We start from the raw sequence: 20,067 nt of genomic DNA, 5'->3' as shown, positions 1-20,067 counted from the left end.
TGATTTTGATAAATTACTTGTTAGAACACCTGATTTGCTCTTCTGGAGTCAATGTAGTTTGTTTTTCTCAATAACCATAGAAGTAATAGGGTAAAGTAAAGACATTATGTGGATTTTTTGCTACAGCACTTCTGTCAAAATACGATTTAAATGAGTTAAGATGATAATGGATTTTCTACTATAAGCAAAGACCAAAAAAGTCAAAATAGCAATCCCAATTTTAGATTTGATAAATGAAAATAGCACATAGCAGAGGATGGTTTCAATCCATCGACCTCTAGGTTATGGGCCCAGCACGCTTCCGCTGCGCCACTCTGCTGCTCATGGAAGGGCTTAGAACTCAAGAAGGGTTGATTCATCACAAGAACATGGCAATGTGTTCCTTTTAATTAACGAAAAATCCTAAAATAACTGTCCAGATTAGAGACTTTATAAACTTTGGTAAGGAAACTTTCCAGATCAATGTTTCTTAGCTGTTGTTTGTTTATGTCTCATATAGGGTCTCTGTGGCACAATTGGTTAGCACGTTCAGCTGTTAATTGGAATATTGGTGGTTCAATCCCACCCAGGGACGAGAATCTTCTATTAGTCAAATTTTGGGGATTTTTAGGTAGAGAAGTCAACATGTCAAACTACCTATTTTATGGTAGGGTTCAAGACTTTCTCTGAAACAATTATCTCTAAAGTGAGTTTAATTTGATTTAAGCCAATTTATTCAACATTTAGAAAATACCTGAAGGTTAATGTTGTTCCAGGTGATATCTAATCAGCAGAATGCAACCTAGCAGCATTTTTAAGTGGAAGACTGTGTTATGTTATAACCAGGTGTTATCTTATCAGTACAAAGGTAAGGAATTAAGAAAAACTTTTTGAAGTGTGAAGATTTTTCTTACAAAATCATTGTCTTATTGCATCACCAAAGTGTAAGCTGGAAAGATGATTTTGATAAATTACTTGTTAGATCACCTGATTTGCTCTTCTGGAGTCAATGTAGTTTGTTTTTCTCAATAACCATAGAAGTAATAGGGTAAAGTAAAGACATTATGTGGATTTTTTGCTACAGCACTTCTGTCAAAATACGATTAAAATTAGTTAAGATGATAATGGATTTTCTACTAGAACTCAAGAAGAGTTGATTCATCACAAGAACATGGCAATGTGTTCCTTTTAATTAATGAAAACTCCTAAAATAACTTTCCAGATTAGAGACTTTATAAACTTTGGCAAGGAAACTTTCCAGATAAATGTTTCTTAGCTGTTGTTTGTTTATGTCTCATATAGGGTCTCTGTGGTGCAATTACTTAGCTTGTTCGGCTGTTAACCAGAATGTTGGTGGTTCAATCCCACCCAGGGATGAGAATCTTCTATTAATCAAATTTTGGGGATTTTTAGGTAGAGAAGTCAACATGTCAAACTACCTATTTTACAGTAGGGTTCAAGACTTTCTCTAAAACAATTATCTCTAAAGTGAGTTTAATCTTATTTAAGCCAATTTTTTCAATATTTAGAAAATACCTTAATTTTAATGTTGTTCCAGGTGATATCTAATCAGCACAATGCAACCTAGCAGCATTTGTAAGTGGAAGCCAGTGTTATGTTAAAACCAGGTGTTATCTTATCAGTACAAAGGTAAGGAATTAAGAAATACTTTTCGAAGTGTGAAGATTTTTCTTACAAAATCATTGTCTTATTGCATCACCAAAATGTAAGCTGGAAAGATGATTTTGATAAATTATTTGTTAGAACACCTGATTTGCTCTTCTGGAGTCATTGCAGTTTGTTTTTCTCATTAACCATAGAAGTAATAGGGTAAAGTAAAGACTTTATGTGGATTTTTTGCTACAGCACTTCTGTCAAAATACGATTAAAATGAGTTAAGATGATAATGGATTTTCTACTATATGCAAAGACCAAAAAAGTCAAAATAGCAATCCCAATTTTAGATTTGATAAATGAAAATAGCACATAGCAGAGGATGGTTTCGATCAATCAACCTCTGGGTTATGGACCCAGCACGTATCTGCTGTGCCACTCTGCTGCTCATGGAAGTGCTTAGAACTCAAGAAGGTTTGATTCATCACAAGAACATGGCAATGTGTTCCTTTTAATTAACGAAAAATCCTAAAATAACTGTCCAGATTAGAGACTTCATAAACTTTGGCAAGGAAACTTTCCAGATCAATGTTTCTTTGCTGTTGTTTGTTTATGTCTCATATAGGGTCTCTGTGGCGCAATTGGTTAGCGGGTTTGGCTGTTAACAGGAAGGTTGGTGGTTCAATCCCACCCAGGGGCGAGAATCTTCTATTAGTCAAATTTTGGGGATTTTTAGGTAGAGAAGTCAACATGTCAAACTACCTATTTTATGGTAGGGTTCAAGACTTTCTCTAAAGTAAGTTTAATCTGATTTAAGCCAATTTTTTCAATATTTAGAAAATACCTGAAGGTTAATGTTGTTCCATGTGATATCTAATCAGCACAATGCAGCCGACTAGAATTCTTAAGTGGAAGCCTGTGTTATGTTAAAACCTGGTGTTATCTTATCAGTACAAAGGTAATGAATTAAGAAAAACGTTTTGAAGTGTGAAGATTTTTCTTACAAAATCATTGTCTTATTGCATCACCAAAGTGTAAGCTGGAAAGATGATTTTGATAAATTACTTCTTAGAACACCTGATTTGATCTTCTGGAGTCAATGTAGTTTGTTTTTCTCAATAACCGTAGAAGTAATATTGTAAAGTAAAGACATTATGTGGATTTTTTGCTACAGCACTTCTGTCAAAATAAGATTAAAAAGAATTAAGATGATAATGGATTTTCTACTATAAGCAAAGACCAAAAAAGTCAAAAAACCAATCCCAATTTTAGATTTGATAAATGAAAATAGCACATAGCAGAGGATGGTTTTGATCTATCGACCTCTGGGTTATGGGCCCAGCACGCTTCCGCTGCGCCACTCTGCTGCTCATGGAAGTGCTTTGAACTCAAGAAGGGTTGATTCATCACAAGAACATGGCAATGTGTTCCTTTTAATTAATGAAAAATCCTAAAAAAACTGTCCAGATTAGAGACTTTATAAACTTTGGCAAGGAAACTTTCCATATCAATGTTTCTTAGCTGTTGTTTGTTTATGTCTCATATAGGGTCTCTGTGGCACAATTGGTTAGCCCGTTCGGCTGTTAACTGGTTGGTTGGTGGTTCAATCCAACCCAGGGACAAGAATCTACTATTGGTTATATTTTGGGAATTTTTTGGTAGAGAAGTCAACATGTCAAACTACCTATTTTATGGTAGGGTTCAAGACTTTCTCCAAAACAATTATCTCTAAAGTGAGTTTAATTTGATTTAAGCCAATTTATTCAACATTTCGAAAATACCTGAAGGTTAATGTTGCTCCTGGTGATATCTAATCAGCACAATGCAACCTAGCAGCATTTTTAAGTGGAAGCCTGTGTTATGTTAAAACCAGGTGTTATCTTATCATTACAAAGGTAAGGAATTAAGAAAAACATTTTGAAGTGTGAAGATTTTTCTTACAAAAGCATTGTCTTATTGCATCACCAAAGTGTAAGCTGGAAAGATAATTTTGATAAATTACTTGTTAGAACACCTGATTTGCTCTTCTGGAGTCAATGTAGTTTGTTTTTCTCAATAACCATAGAAGTAATAGGGTAAAGTAAAGACATTATGTGGATTTTTTGCTACAGCACTTCGGTCAAAATACAATTAAAAAGAGTTAAGATGATAATGGATTTTCTACTATAAGCAAAGACCAAAAAAGTTAAAATAGCAATCCCAATTTTAGATTTGATAAATGAAAACAGCACATAGCAGAGGATGGTTTTGATCCATTGACCTCTAGGTGATGGGCCCAGCATGCTTCCGCTGCACCACTGTCCTGCTCATAGAAGTACTTAGAACTCAAGAAGGGTTGATTCACCACAAGAACATGGCAATGTGTTCCTTTTAATTAACGAAAAATCCTAAAATAACTGTCCAGATTAGAGACTTTATAAACTTTGGCAAGGAAACTTTCCAGATCAATGTTTCTTAGCTGTTGTTTGTTTATGTCTCATATAGGGTCTCTGTGGTGCAATTGGTTAGCTCGTTCGGCTGTTAATCAGAATTTTGGTGGTTCAATCCCACCCAGGGATGAGAATCTTCTATTAGTCAAATATTGGGGATTTTTATGTAGAGAAGTCAACATGTTAAACTACCTATTTTATGGTAGGGTTCAAGACTTTCTCTGAAACAATTATCTCTAAAGTAAGTTTAATCTGATTTAAGCCAATTTTTTCAATATTTAGAAAATACCAGAAGGTTAATGTTGTTCCTGGTGATATCTAATCAGCACAGTGTAGCCGACTAGAATTCTTAAGTGGAAGCCTGTGTTATGTTAAAACCTGGTGTTATCTTATCATTACAAAGGTAATGAATTAAGAAAAACGTTTTGAAGTTTGAAGATTTTTCTTACAAAATCATTGTCTTATTGCATCACCAAAGTGTAAGCTGGAAAGATGATTTTGATAAATTATTTGTTAGAACACCTGATTTGCTCTTCTGGAGTCAATGTGGTTTGTTTTTCTCAATAACCTTAGAAGTAATAGGGTAAAGTAAAGACATTATGTGGATTTTTTGCTACAGCACTTCTGTCAAAATACAATTAAAATGAGTTAAGATGATAATGGATTTTCTACTATAAGCAAAGACCAAAAAAGTCAAAATAGCAATCACAATTTTAGATTTGATAAATGAAAATAGCACATTGCAGAGGATGGATTTGATACATCGACCTCTGGGTTATGGGCCCAGCACGCTTCCGCTGCGCCACTCTGCTGCTCTTGGAAGTGATTAGAACTCAAGAAGGGTTGATTCATCACAAGAACATGGCAATGTGTTCCTTTTAATTAATGAAAAATCCTAAAATAACTGTCCAGATTAGAGACTTTATAAACTTTGGCAAGGAAACTTTCCAGATCAATGTTTCTTAGCTGTTGTTTGCTTATGTCTCATATAGGGTCTCTGTGGCACAATTGGTTAGCCAGTTCAGCTGTTAACTGGAAGGTTGGTGGTTCAATCCCACCCAGGGACAAGAATCTTCTATTGGTCAAATTTTGGGAATTTTTAGGTAGAGAAGTCAACATGTCAAACTACCTATTTTATGGTAGGGTTCAAGACTTTCTCTGAAACAATTATCTCTAAAGTGAGTTTAATTTGATTTAAGCCAATTTATTCAACATTTAGAAAATACCTGAAGGTTAATGTTGTTCCTGGTGATATCAAATCAGCACAATGCAACCTAGCAGCATTTTTAAGTGGAAGCATGTGTTATGTTAAAACCAGGTGTTATCTTATCAGTACAAAGGTAAGGAATTAAGAAAAACGTTTTGAAGTGTGAAGATTTTTCTTACAAAATCATTGTCTTATTGCATCACCAAAGTGTAAGCTGGAAAGATGATTTTGATAAATTACTTGTTAGAACACCTGATTTGCTCTTCTGGAGTCAATGTAGTTTGTTTTTCTCAATAACCACAGAAGTAATTGGGTAAAGTAAAGACATTATGTGGATTTTTTGCTACACCACTTCTGTCAAAATACGATTAAAATGAGTTAAGATGATAATGGATTTTCTACTATAAGCAAAGACCAAAAAAGTCAAAATAGCAATCCCAATTTTAGATTTGATAAATGAAAATAGCACATAACAGAGGATGGTTTCGATCCATCGACCTCTGGGTTATGGGCCCAGCATGCTTCCACTGCGCCACTCTGCAGCTCATGGAAGTGTTTAGAACTCCAGAAGGGTTGATTCATCACAAGAAATTGGCAATGTGTTCCTTTTAATTAACGAAAAATCCTAAAATAACTGTCCAGATAGAGACTTTATAAACTTTGGCAAGGAAACTTTCCAGATCAATGTTTCTTAGCTGTTGTTAGTCTATGTCTCATATAGGGTTTCTGTGGCGCAATTGGTTAGTGCATTCTGCTATTAACTGGAAGTTTGGTGGTTCAATCCCACCCAGGGATGAGAATCTTTTGTTAGTCAAATTTTGGGGATTTTTAGGTAGAGAAGTCAACATGTCAAACTACCTATTTGATGGTAGGGTTCAAGTCTTTCTCTAAAACAATTATCTCTAAAGTGAGTTTAATTTGATTTAAGCCAATTTATTCAACATTTCGAAAATACCTGAAGGTTAATGTTGTTCCTGGTGATATCTAATCAGCACAATGCAACCTAGTAGCATTTTTAAGTGGAAGCCTGTGTTATGTTAAAACCAGGTGTTATCTTATCATTACAAAGGTAAGGAATTAAGAAAAACTTTTTCAAGTGTGAAGATATTTCTTACAAAAGCATTGTCTTATTGCATCACCAAAGTGTAAGCTGGAAAGATGATTTTGATAAATTACTTGTTAGAACACCTGATTTGCTCTTCTGGAGTCAATGTAGTTTGTTTTTCTCAATAACCATAGAAGTAATAGGGTAAATTAAAGACATTATGTGGATTTTTTGCTACAGCACTTCTGTCAAAATACGATTAAAATGAGTTAAGATGAAAATGGATTTTCTACTATAAGCAAAGACCAAAAAAGTCAAAATAGCAATCCCAATTTTAGATTTGATAAATGAAAATAGCACATAGCAGAGGATGGTTTCGATCCATCGACCTCTGTGTTATGGGCCCAGCACGCTTCCGCTGCGCCACTCTGCTGCTCATGGAAGTGCTTAGAACTCAAGAAGGGTTGATTCATGACAAGAGCATGGGAATGTGTTCCTTTTAATTAGCGAAAAATCCTAAAATAACTGTCCAGATTAGAGACTTTATAAACTTTGGCAAGGAAACTTTCTAGATCAATGTTTCTTAGCTGTTGTTTGTTTATGTCTCATATAGGGTCTCTGTGGAACAATTGGTTAGCACGTGCGGCTGTTAATTGGAATATTGGTGGATCAATACCATCCAGGGACGAAAATCTTCTATTAGTCAAATTTTGGGGATTTTTAGGTAGAGAAGTCAACATGTCAAACTACCTATTTTATGTTAGGGTTCAAGACTTTCTCTGAAAAAATTATCTCTAAAGTGAGTTTAATTTGATTTAAGCCAATTTATTCAACATTTAGAAAATACCTGAAGGTTAATGTTGTTCCTGGTTATATCTAATCAGCAGAATGCAACCTAGCAGCATTTTTAAGTGGAAGCCTGTGTTATGTTAAAACCAGGTGTTATCTTATCAGTACAAAGGTAAGGAATTAAGAAAAACTTTTTGAAGTGTGAAGATTTTTCTTACAAAATCATTGTCTTATTACATCACCAAAGTGTAAGCTGGAAAGATGATTTTGATAAATTACTTGTTAGAACACCTGATTTGCTCTTCTGGAGTCAATGTAGTTTGTTTTTCTCAATAACCATAGAAGTAATAGGGTAAAGTAAAGACATTATGTGGATTTTTTGCTACAGCACTTCTGTCAAAATACGAATTAAATGAGTTAAGATGATAATGGATTTTCTACTATAAGCAAAGACCAAAAAAGTCAAAATAGCAATCCCAATTTTAGATTTGATAAATGAAAATAGCACATACCAGAGGATGGTTTCGATCCATCCACCTCTGGGTTATGGGCACAGCACGCTTCCGCTACGCCACACTGCTGCTCATTGAAGAGCTTAGAACTCAAGAAGGCTTGATTCATCACAAGAACATGGCAATGTGTTCCTTTTAATTAACGAAAAATCCTAAAATAACTGTCCAGATTAGAGACTTTATAAACTTTGGCAAGGAAACTTTCCAGATCAATGTTTCTTAGCTGTTGTTTGTTTAAGTCTCATATAGGGTCTCTGTGGCGCAATTGGTTAGCACGTTCGGCTGTTAATTGGAATATTGGTGGTTCAATCCCACCCAGGGACGAGAATCTTCTATTAGTCAAATTTTGGGGATTTTTAGGTAGAGAAGTCAACATGTCAAACTACCTATTTTATGGTAGGGTTCAAGACTTTCTCTGAAACAATTATCTCTAAAGTGAGTTTAATTTGATTTAAGCCAATTTATTCAACATTTAGAAAATACCTGAAGGTTAATGTTGTTCCTGGTGATATCTTATCAGCACAATGCAACCTAGCAGCATTTTTAAGTGGAATCCTGTGTTATGTTAAAACCAGGTGTTATCTTATCAGTACAAAGGTAAGGAATTAAGAAAAACTTTTTGAAGTGTGAAGATTTTTCTTACAAAATCATTGTCTGATTGAATCACCAAAGTGTAAGCTGGAAAGATGATTTTGATAAATTACTTGTTAGAACACCTGATTTGCTCTTCTGGAGTCAATGTAGTTTGTTTTTCTCAATAACCATAGAAGTAATAGGGTAAAGTAAAGACATTAAGTGGATTTTTTGCTACAGCACTTCTGTCAAAATATGATTAAAATGAGTTAAGATGATAATGGATTTTCTTCTATAAGCAAAGACCAAAAAAGTCAAAATAGCAATCCCAATTTTAGATTTGATAAATGAAAATAGCACATAGCAGAGGATGGTTTCGATCCATCGACCTCTGGCTTATGGGCACAGCACGCTACCGCTGCGCCACTCTGCTGCTCATGGAAGTGCTTAGAACTCAAGAAGGGTTGATTCATCTCAAGAACATGGCAATGTGTTACTTTTAATTAACGAAAAATCCTAAAATAACTGTCCAGATTAGAGACTTTATAAACTTTGGCAAGGAAACTTTCCAGATCAATGTTTCTTAGCTGTTGTTTGTTTATGTCTCATATAGGGTCTCTGTGGCACAATTGGTTAGCACGTTCGGCTGTTAATTGGAATATTGGTGGATCAATACCATCCAGGGACGAGAATCTTCTATTAGTCAAATTTTGGGGATTTTTAGGTAGAGAAGTCAACATGTCAAACTACCTATTTTATGGTAGGGTTCAAGACTTTCTCTGAAACAATTATCTCTAAAGTGAGTTTAATTTGATTTAAGCCAATTTATTCAACATTTAGAAAATACCTGAAGGTTAATGTTGTTCCTGGTGATATCTAATCAGCAGAATGCAACCTAGCAGCATATTTAAGTGGAAGCCTGTGTTATGTTAAAACCAGGTGTTATCTTATCAGTACAAAGGTAAGGAATTACGAAAAACTTGTTGAAGTGTGAAGATTTTTCTTACAAAATCATTGTCTTATTGAATCACCAAAGTGTAAGCTGGAAAGATGATTTTGATAAATTACTTGTTAGAACACCTGATTTGCTCTTCTGGAGTCAATGTAGTTTGTTTTTCTCAATAACCATAGAAGTAATAGGGTAAAGTAAAGACATTATGTGGATTTTTTGCTACAGCACTTCTGTCAAAATACGATTAAAATGAGTTAAGATGATAATGGATTTTCTACTATAAGCAAAGACCAAAAAAGTCAAAATAGCAATCCCAATTTCAGATTTGTTAAATGAAAATTGCACATAGCAGAGGATGGTTTCGTTCCATCGACCTCTGGGTTATGGCCCATCACGCTTCCGCTGCGCCACTCTGCTGCTCATGAAAGTGCTTAGAACTCAAGAAGGGTTGATTCATCACAAGAACATGGCAATGTGTTCCTTTTAATTAACGAAAAATCCTAAAATAACTGTCCAGATTAGAGACTTTATAAACTTTGGCAAGGAAACTTTCCAGATCAATGTTTCTTAGCTGTTGTTTGTTTATGTCTCATATAGGGTCTCTGTGGCGCAATTGGTTAGCACGTTCGGCTATTAATTGGAATATTGGTGGTTCAATCGCACCCAGGGACGAGAATCTTCTATTAGTCAAATTTTGGGGAATTTTAGGTAGAGAAGTCAACATGTCAAACTACCTATTTTATGTTAGGGTTCAAGACTTTCTCTGAAACAATTATCTCTAAAGTGAGTTTAATTTGATTTAAGCCAATTTATTCAACATTTAGAAAATACCTGAAGGTTAATGTTGTTCCTGGTTATATCTAATCAGCAGAATGCAACCTAGCAGCATTTTTAAGTGGAAGCCTGTGTTATGTTAAAACCAGGTGTTATCTTATCAGTGCAAAGGTAAGGAATTAAGAAAAACTTTTTGAAGTGTGAAGATTTTTCTTTCAAAATCATTGTCTTATTGCATCACCAAAGTGTAAGCTGGAAAGATGATTTTGATAAATGACTTGTTAGAACACCTGATTTGCTCTTCTGGAGTCAATGTAGTTTGTTTTTCTCAATAACCATAGAAGTAATAGGGTAAATTAAAGACATTATGTGGATTTTTTGCTACAGCACTTCTGTCAAAATACGATTAAAATGAGTTAAGATGAAAATGGATTTTCTACTATAAGCAAAGACCAAAAAAGTCAAAATAGCAATCCCAATTTTAGATTTGATAAATGAAAATAGCACATAGCAGAGGATGGTTTCGATCCATCGACCTCTGGGTTATGGGCCCAGCACGCTTCCGCTGCGCCACTCTGCTGCTCACGGAAGTGCTTAGAACTCAAGAAGGGTTGATTCATGACAAGAACATGGGAATGTGTTACTTTTAATTAACGAAAAATCCTAAAATAACTGTCCAGATTAGAGACTTTATAAACTTTGGCAAGGAAACTTTCCAGATCAATGTTTCTTAGCTGTTGTTTGTTTATGTCTCATATAGGGTCTCTGTGGCACAATTGGTTAGCACGTTCAGCTGTTACTTGGAATATTGGTGGATCAATACCATCCAGGGACGAGAATCTTCTATTAGTCAAATTTTGGGGATTTTTAGGTAGAGAAGTCAACATGTCAAACTACCTATTTTATGGTAGGGTTCAAGACTTTCTCTGAAACAATTATCTCTAAAGTGAGTTTAATTTGATTTAAGCCAATTTATTCAACATTTAGAAAATACCTGAAGGTTAATGTTGTTCCTGGTGATATCTAATCAGCAGAATGCAACCTAGCAGCATATTTAAGTGGAAGCCTGTGTTATGTTAAAACCAGGTGTTATCTTATCAGTACAAAGGTAAGGAATTACGAAAAACTTGTTGAAGTGTGAAGATTTTTCTTACAAAATCATTGTCTTATTGAATCACCAAAGTGTAAGCTGGAAAGATGATTTTGATAAATTACTTGTTAGAACACCTGATTTGCTCTTCTGGAGTCAATGTAGTTTGTTTTTCTCAATAACCATAGAAGTAATAGGGTAAAGTAAAGACATTATGTGGATTTTTTGCTACAGCACTTCTGTCAAAATACGAATTAAATGAGTTAAGATGATAATGGATTTTCTACTATAAGCAAAGACCAAAAAAGTCAAAATAGCAATCCCAATTTTAGATTTGATAAATGAAAATAGCACATAGCAGAGGATGGTTTCGATCCATCGACCTCTGTGTTATGGGCCCAGCACGCTTCCGCTGCGCCACTCTGCTGCTCATGGAAGTGCTTAGAACTCAAGAAGGGTTGATTCATGACAAAAACATGGCAATGTGTTCCTTTTAATTAACGAAAAATCCTAAAATAACTGTCCAGATTAGAGACTTTATAAACTTTGGCAAGGAAACTTTCCAGATCAATGTTTCTTAGCTGTTGTTTGTTTATGTCTCATATAGGGTTTCTGTGGCACAATTGGTTAGCGTGTTCGGCTGGTAACTGGAATGTTGGTGGTTCAATCCCACCCAGGGACGAGAATCTTCTTTTAATCAAGTTTAGGGGATTTTTAGGTAGAGAAGTCAACATGTCAAACTAACTATTTTAAGGAAGGTTTCAAGATTTTCTCTGAAACAATTATCTCTAAAGTGAGTTTAATTTGATTTAAGCCAATTTATTCAACATTTAGAAAATACCTGAAGGTAAATGTTGTTTCAGGTGATATCTAATCAGCACAATGCAGCCTAGCAGCATTTTTAAGTGGAAGCCTGTGTTATGTTAAAACCAGGTGTTATCTTATCAGTACAAAGGTAAGGAATTACGAAAAACTTGTTGAAGTGTGAAGATTTTTCTTACAAAATCATTGTCTTATTGAATCACCAAAGTGTAAGCTGGAAAGATGATTTTGATAAATTACTTGTTAGAACACCTGATTTGCTCTTCTGGAGTCAATGTAGTTTGTTTTTCTCAATAACCATAGAAGTAATAGGGTAAAGTAAAGACATTATGTGGATTTTTTGCTACAGCACTTCTGTCAAAATACGAATTAAATGAGTTAAGATGATAATGGATTTTCTACTATAAGCAAAGACCAAAAAAGTCAAAATAGCAATCCCAATTTTAGATTTGATAAATGAAAATAGCACATAGCAGAGGATGGTTTCGATCCATCGACCTCTGTGTTATGGGCCCAGCACGCTTCCGCTGCGCCACTCTGCTGCTCATGGAAGTGCTTAGAACTCAAGAAGGGTTGATTCATGACAAGAACATGGCAATGTGTTCCTTTTAATTAACAAAAAATCCTAAAATAACTGTCCAGATTAGAGACTTTATAAACTTTGGCAAGGAAACTTTCCAGATCAATGTTTCTTAGCTGTTGTTTGTTTATGTCTCATATAGGGTTTCTGTGGCACAATTGGTTAGCGTGTTTGACTGTTAACTGGAATGTTGGTGGTTCAATCCCACCCAGGGGCGAGAATCTTCTTTTAATCAAGTTTAGGGGATTTTTAGGTAGAGAAGTCAACATGTCAAACTACCTATTTTAAGGAAGGTTTCAAGACTTTCTCTGAAACAATTATCTCTAAAGTGAGTTTAATTTGATTTAAGCCAATTTATTCAACATTTAGAAAATACCTGAAGGTAAATATTGTTTCAGGTGATATCTAATCAGCACAATGCAGCCTAGCAGCATTTTTAAGTGGAAGCCTGTGTTATGTTAAAACCAGGTGTTATCTTATCAGTACAAAGGTAAGGAATTACGAAAAACTTGTTGAAGTGTGAAGATTTTTCTTACAAAATCATTGTCTTATTGAATCACCAAAGTGTAAGCTGGAAAGATGATTTTGATAAATTACTTGTTAGAACACCTGATTTGCTCTTCTGGAGTCAATGTAGTTTGTTTTTCTCAATAACCATAGAAGTAATAGGGTAAAGTAAAGACATTATGTGGATTTATTGCTACAGCACTTCTGTCAAAATACGATTAAAATGAGTTAAGATGATAATGGATTTTCTACTATAAGCAAAGCCAAAAAAGTCATCCCAATTTTAGATTTGATAAATGAAAATAGCACATAGCAGAGGATGGTTTCGATTCATCGACCTCTGGGTTATGGGCCCAGCACGCTTCCGCTGCGCCACTCTGCTGCTCATGGAAGTGCTTAGAACTCAAGAAGGGTTGATCCATCACAAGAACATGGCAATGTGTTCCTTTTAATTAACGAAAAATCTTAAAATAACTGTCCAGATTAGAGACTTTTTAAACTTTGGCAAGGAAACTTTCCAGATCAATGTTTCTTAGCTGTTATTTGTTTATGTCTCATATAGGGTCTCTGTGGTGCAATTGATTAGCTCGTTTAGCTGTTAACCAGAATGTTGGTGGTTCAATTCCACCGAGGGATGAGAATCTTCTATTAGTCAAATTTTGGGGATTTTTATGTAGAGAAGTCAACATGTTAAATTACCTATTTTATGGTAGGGTTCAAGACTTTCTCTGAAACAATTATCTCTAAAGTGCGTTTAAATTGATTTAAGACAATTTATTCAACATTTAGAAAATACCTGAAGGTTAATGTTGTTCCAAGTGATATCTAATCAGCACAATGCAAACTAGCAGCATTTTTAAGTGGAAGCATGTGTTATGTTAAAACCAGGTGTTATCTTATCAGTACAAAGGTAAGGAATTAAGAAAAACTTTTTGAAGTGTGAAGATTTTTCTTACAAAATCATTGTCTTATTGCATCACCAAAGTGTAAGCTGGAAAGATGATTTTGATAAATTACTTGTTAGAACACCTGATTTGCTCTTCTGGAGTCAATGTAGTTTGTTTTTCTCAATAACCATAGAAGTAATAGGGTAAAGTAAAGACATTATGTGGATTTATTGCTACAGCACTTCTGTCAAAATACGATTAAAATGAGTTAAGATGATAATGGATTTTCTACTATAAGCAAAGACCAAAAAAGTCAAAATAACAATCCCAATTTTAGATTTGATAAATGAAAATAGCACATAGCTGAGGATGGTTTTGATCCATCGACCTCTGAGTTATGGGCCCAGCACGCTTCCGCTGCGCCACTCTGCTGATCATGGAAGTGCTTAGAACTCCAGAAGGGTTGATTCATCACAAGAACATGGCAATGTGTTCCTTTTAATTAATGAAAAATCCTAAAATAACTGTCCAGATTAGAGACTTTATAAACTTTGGCAAGGAAACTTTCCAGATCAATGTTTCTTAGCTGTTATTTGTTTATGTCTCATATAGGGTCTCTGTGGTGCAATTGGTTAGCGCATTCAGATGTTAACTGGAAAGTTGGTTGTTCAATCCCTCCCTGGGACAAGAACCTTCTATTAGTCAAATTTTGAGGATTTTTAGATAGAGAAGTCAACATGTCAAACTACCTATTTTATGGTAGGGTTCAAGTCTTTCTCTGAAACAATTATCTCTAAAGTGAGTTTAATTTGATTTAAGCCAATTTATTCAACATTTAGAAAATACCTGAAGGTTAATGTTGTTCCTGGTGATATCTAATCAGCAGAATGCAAGCTAGCAGCATTTTTAAGTGGAAGCCTGTGTTATGTTATAACGAGGTGTTATCTTATCAGTACAAAGTTAAGGAATTACGAAAAACTTGTTGAAGTGTGAAGATTTTTCTTACAAAATCATTGTCTTATTGAATCACCAAAGTGTAAGCTGGAAAGATGATTTTGATAAATTACTTGTTAGAACACCTGATTTGCTCTTCTGGAGTCAATGTAGTTTGTTTTTCTCAATAACCATAGAAGTAATAGGGTAAAGTAAAGACATTATGTGTATTTTTGCTACAGCACTTCTGTCAAAATACGAATTAAATGAGTTAAGATGATAATGGATTTTCTACTATAAGCAAAGACCAAAAAAGTCAAAATAGCAATCCCAATATTAGATTTGATAAATGAAAATAGCACATAGCAGAGGATGGTTTCGATCCATCAACCTCTGGCTTATGGGCCCAGCACGCTTCCGCTGCGCCACTCTGCTGCTCATGGAAGTGCTTAGAACTCAAGAAGGGTTGATTCATCACAAGAACATGGCAATGTGTTCCTTTTAATTAACGAAAAATCCTAAAATAACTGTCCAGATTAGAGACTTTATAAACTTTGGCAAGGAAACTTTCCAAATCAATGTTTCTTAGCTGTTGTTTGTTTAAGTCTCATATAGGGTCTCTGTGGCGCAATTGGTTAGCACGTTCGGCTGTTAATTGGAATATTGGTGGTTCAATCCCACCCAGGGACGAGAATCTTCTATTAGTCAAATTTTGGGGATTTTTAGGTAGAGAAGTCAACATGTCAAACTACCTATTTTATGGTAGGGTTCAAGACTTTCTCTGAAACAATTATCTCTAAAGTGAGTTTAATTTGATTTAAGCCAATTTATTCAACATTTAGAAAATACCTGAAGGTTAATGTTGTTCCTGGTGATATCTTATCAGCACAATGCAACCTAGCAGCATTTTTAAGTGGAATCCTGTGTTATGTTAAAACCAGGTGTTATCTTATCAGTACAAAGGTAAGGAATTAAGAAAAACTTTTTGAAGTGTGAAGATTTTTCTTACAAAATCATTGTCTGATTGAATCACCAAAGTGTAAGCTGGAAAGATGATTTTGATAAATTACTTGTTAGAACACCTGATTTGCTCTTCTGGAGTCAATGTAGTTTGTTTTTCTCAATAACCATAGAAGTAATAGGGTAAAGTAAAGACATTAAGTGGATTTTTTGCTACAGCACTTCTGTCAAAATATGATTAAAATGAGTTAAGATGATAATGGATTTTCTTCTATAAGCAAAGACCAAAAAAGTCAAAATAGCAATCCCAATTTTAGATTTGATAAATGAAAATAGCACATAGCAGAGGATGGTTTCGATCCATCGACCTCTGGCTTATGGGCACAGCACGCTACCGCTGCGCCACTCTGCTGCTCATGGAAGTGCTTAGAACTCAAGAAGGGTTGATTCATCTCAAGAACATGGCAATGTGTTACTTTTAATTAACGAAAAATCCTAAAATAACTGTCCAGATTAGAGACTTTATAAACTTTGGCAAGGAAACTTTCCAGATCAATGTTTCTTAGCTGTTGTTTGTTTATGTCTCATATAGGGTCTCTGTGGCACAATTGGTTAGCACGTTCGGCTGTTAATTGGAATATTGGTGGATCAATACCATCCAGGGACGAGAATCTTCTATTAGTCAAATTTTGGGGATTTTTAGGTAGAGAAGTCAACATGTCAAACTACCTATTTTATGGTAGGGTTCAAGACTTTCTCTGAAACAATTATCTCTAAAGTGAGTTTAATTTGATTTAAGCCAATTTATTCAACATTTAGAAAATACCTGAAGGTTAATGTTGTTCCTGGTGATATCTAATCAGCAGAATGCAACCTAGCAGCATATTTAAGTGGAAGCCTGTGTTATGTTAAAACCAGGTGTTATCTTATCAGTACAAAGGTAAGGAATTACGAAAAACTTGTTGAAGTGTGAAGATTTTTCTTACAAAATCATTGTCTTATTGAATCACCAAAGTGTAAGCTGGAAAGATGATTTTGATAAATTACTTGTTAGAACACCTGATTTGCTCTTCTGGAGTCAATGTAGTTTGTTTTTCTCAATAACCATAGAAGTAATAGGGTAAAGTAAAGACATTATGTGGATTTTTTGCTACAGCACTTCTGTCAAAATACGATTAAAATGAGTTAAGATGATAATGGATTTTCTACTATAAGCAAAGACCAAAAAAGTCAAAATAGCAATCCCAATTTCAGATTTGTTAAATGAAAATAGCACATAGCAGAGGATGGTTTCGTTCCATCGACCTCTGGGTTATGGCCCATCACGCTTCCGCTGCGCCACTCTGCTGCTCATGAAAGTGCTTAGAACTCAAGAAGGGTTGATTCATCTCAAGAACATGGCAATGTGTTCCTATTAATTATCGAAAAATCCTAAAATAACTGTCCAGATTAGTGACTTTATAAACTTTGGCAAGGAAACTTTCCAGATCAATCTTTCTTAGCTGTTGTTAGTTTATGTCTCACATAGGGTCTCTGTGGCGCAATTGGTTAGTGCATTCTGCTGTTAACCGGAAGGTTGGTGGTTCAATCCCACGCAGGGACGAGAATCTTCTATTAGTCAAATTTTGGGGAATTTTAGGTAGAGAAGTCAACATGTCAAACTACCTATTTTATGGTAGGGTTCAAGACTTTATCTGAAACAATTATCTCTAAAGTGAGTTTAATTTGATTTAAGCCAATTTATTCAACAATTAGAAAATACCTGAAGGTTAATGTTGTTCCTGGTGATATCTAATCAGCAGAATGCAACCTAGCAGCATTTTTAAGTGAAAGCCTGTGTTATGTTAAAACCAGGTGTTATCTTATCAGTACAGAGGTAAGGAATTAAGAAAAACTTTTTGAAGTTTGAAGATTTTTCTTACAAAATCATTGTCATATTGCATCACCAAAGTGTAAGCTGGAAAGATGATTTTGATAAATTACTTGTTAGAACACCTGATTTGCTCTTCTGGAGTCAATGTAGTTTGTTTTTCTCAATAACCATAGAAGTAATAGGGTAAAGTAAAGACATTAAGTGGATTTTTTGCTACAGCACTTCTGTCAAAATATGATTAAAATGAGTTAAGATGATAATGGATTTTCTACTATAAGCAAAGACCAAAAAAGTCAAAATAGCAATCCCAATATTAGATTTGATAAATGAAAATAGCACATAGCAGAGGATGGTTTCGATCCATCAACCTCTGGCTTATGGGCCCAGCACGCTTCCGCTGCGCCACTCTGCTGCTCATGGAAGTGCTTAGAACTCAAGAAGGGTTGATTCATCACAAGAACATGGCAATGTGTTCCTTTTAATTAACGAAAAATCCTAAAATAACTGTCCAGATTAGAGACTTTATAAACTTTGGCAAGGAAACTTTCCAGATCAATGTTTCTTAGCTGTTGTTTGTTTATGTCTCATATAGGGTCTCTGTGGCGCAATTGGTTAGCACGTTCGGCTATTAATTGGAATATTGGTGGTTCAATCGCACCCAGGGACGAGAATCTTCTATTAGTCAAATTTTGGGGAATTTTAGGTAGAGAAGTCAACATGTCAAACTACCTATTTTATGTTAGGGTTCAAGACTTTCTCTGAAACAATTATCTCTAAAGTGAGTTTAATTTGATTTAAGCCAATTTATTCAACATTTAGAAAATACCTGAAGGTTAATGTTGTTCCTGGTTATATCTAATCAGCAGAATGCAACCTAGCAGCATTTTTAAGTGGAAGCCTGTGTTATGTTAAAACCAGGTGTTATCTTATCAGTGCAAAGGTAAGGAATTAAGAAAAACTTTTTGAAGTGTGAAGATTTTTCTTTCAAAATCATTGTCTTATTGCATCACCAAAGTGTAAGCTGGAAAGATGATTTTGATAAATGACTTGTTAGAACACCTGATTTGCTCTTCTGGAGCCAATGTAGTTTGTTTTTCTCAATAACCATAGAAGTAATAGGGTAAATTAAAGACATTATGTGGATTTTTTGCTACAGCACTTCTGTCAAAATACGATTAAAATGAGTTAAGATGAAAATGGATTTTCTACTATAAGCAAAGACCAAAAAAGTCAAAATAGCAATCCCAATTTTAGATTTGATAAATGAAAATAGCACATAGCAGAGGATGGTTTCGATCCATCGACCTCTGGGTTATGGGCCCAGCACGCTTCTGCTGCGCCACTCTGCTGCTCATGGAAGTGCTTAGAACTCAAGAAGGGTTGATTCATGACAAGAACATGGGAATGTGTTACTTTTAATTAACGAAAAATCCTAAAATAACTGTCCAGATTAGAGACTTTATAAACTTTGGCAAGGAAACTTTCCAGATCAATGTTTCTTAGCTGTTGTTTGTTTATGTCTCATATAGGGTCTCTGTGGCACAATTGGTTAGCACGTTCAGCTGTTACTTGGAATATTGGTGGATCAATACCATCCAGGGACGAGAATCTTCTATTAGTCAAATTTTGGGGATTTTTAGGTAGAGAAGTCAACATGTCAAACTACCTATTTTATGGTAGGGTTCAAGACTTTCTCTGAAACAATTATCTCTAAAGTGAGTTTAATTTGATTTAAGCCAATTTATTCAACATTTAGAAAATACCTGAAGGTTAATGTTGTTCCTGGTGATATCTAATCAGCAGAATGCAACCTAGCAGCATATTTAAGTGGAAGCCTGTGTTATGTTAAAACCAGGTGTTATCTTATCAGTACAAAGGTAAGGAATTACGAAAAACTTGTTGAAGTGTGAAGATTTTTCTTACAAAATCATTGTCTTATTGAATCACCAAAGTGTAAGCTGGAAAGATGATTTTGATAAATTACTTGTTAGAACACCTGATTTGCTCTTCTGGAGTCAATGTAGTTTGTTTTTCTCAATAACCATAGAAGTAATAGGGTAAAGTAAAGACATTATGTGGATTTTTTGCTACAGCACTTCTGTCAAAATACGAATTAAATGAGTTAAGATGATAATGGATTTTCTACTATAAGCAAAGACCAAAAAAGTCAAAATAGCAATCCCAATTTTAGATTTGATAAATGAAAATAGCACATAGCAGAGGATGGTTTCGATCCATCGACCTCTGTGTTATGGGCCCAGCACGCTTCCGCTGCGCCACTCTGCTGCTCATGGAAGTGCTTAGAACTCAAGAAGGGTTGATTCATGACAAAAACATGGCAATGTGTTCCTTTTAATTAACGAAAAATCCTAAAATAACTGTCCAGATTAGAGACTTTATAAACTTTGGCAAGGAAACTTTCCAGATCAATGTTTCTTAGCTGTTGTTTGTTTATGTCTCATATAGGGTTTCTGTGGCACAATTGGTTAGCGTGTTCGGCTGGTAACTGGAATGTTGGTGGTTCAATCCCACCCAGGGACG

The 20,067-nt window shown here is 34.9% G+C and overlaps 2 non-coding genes across 2 annotated transcripts; both read left to right on the top strand.

Annotated features, from left to right (window-relative positions):
• The first annotated feature begins 11,572 nt into the window (after nt 1-11,572).
• Nucleotides 11,573-11,646, top strand: TRNAT-GGU (transfer RNA threonine (anticodon GGU)). The gene has a single exon. It is a non-coding gene; the product is annotated as a tRNA-Thr (tRNA).
• An 8,347-nt stretch (nt 11,647-19,993) lies between these two features.
• On the top strand, nt 19,994-20,067 carry TRNAT-GGU (transfer RNA threonine (anticodon GGU)). Its single transcript has one exon. It is a non-coding gene; the product is annotated as a tRNA-Thr (tRNA).

This window comes from Taudactylus pleione, unplaced genomic scaffold (assembly GCF_031769625.1).
Source record: "Taudactylus pleione unplaced genomic scaffold, aTauple2 ptg000134l, whole genome shotgun sequence".
NCBI lineage: Eukaryota > Metazoa > Chordata > Amphibia > Anura > Myobatrachidae > Taudactylus > Taudactylus pleione.
The sequence above is the reverse complement of the archived record's forward strand: the minus strand, read 5'-3'. Positions and strand labels throughout refer to the sequence as shown.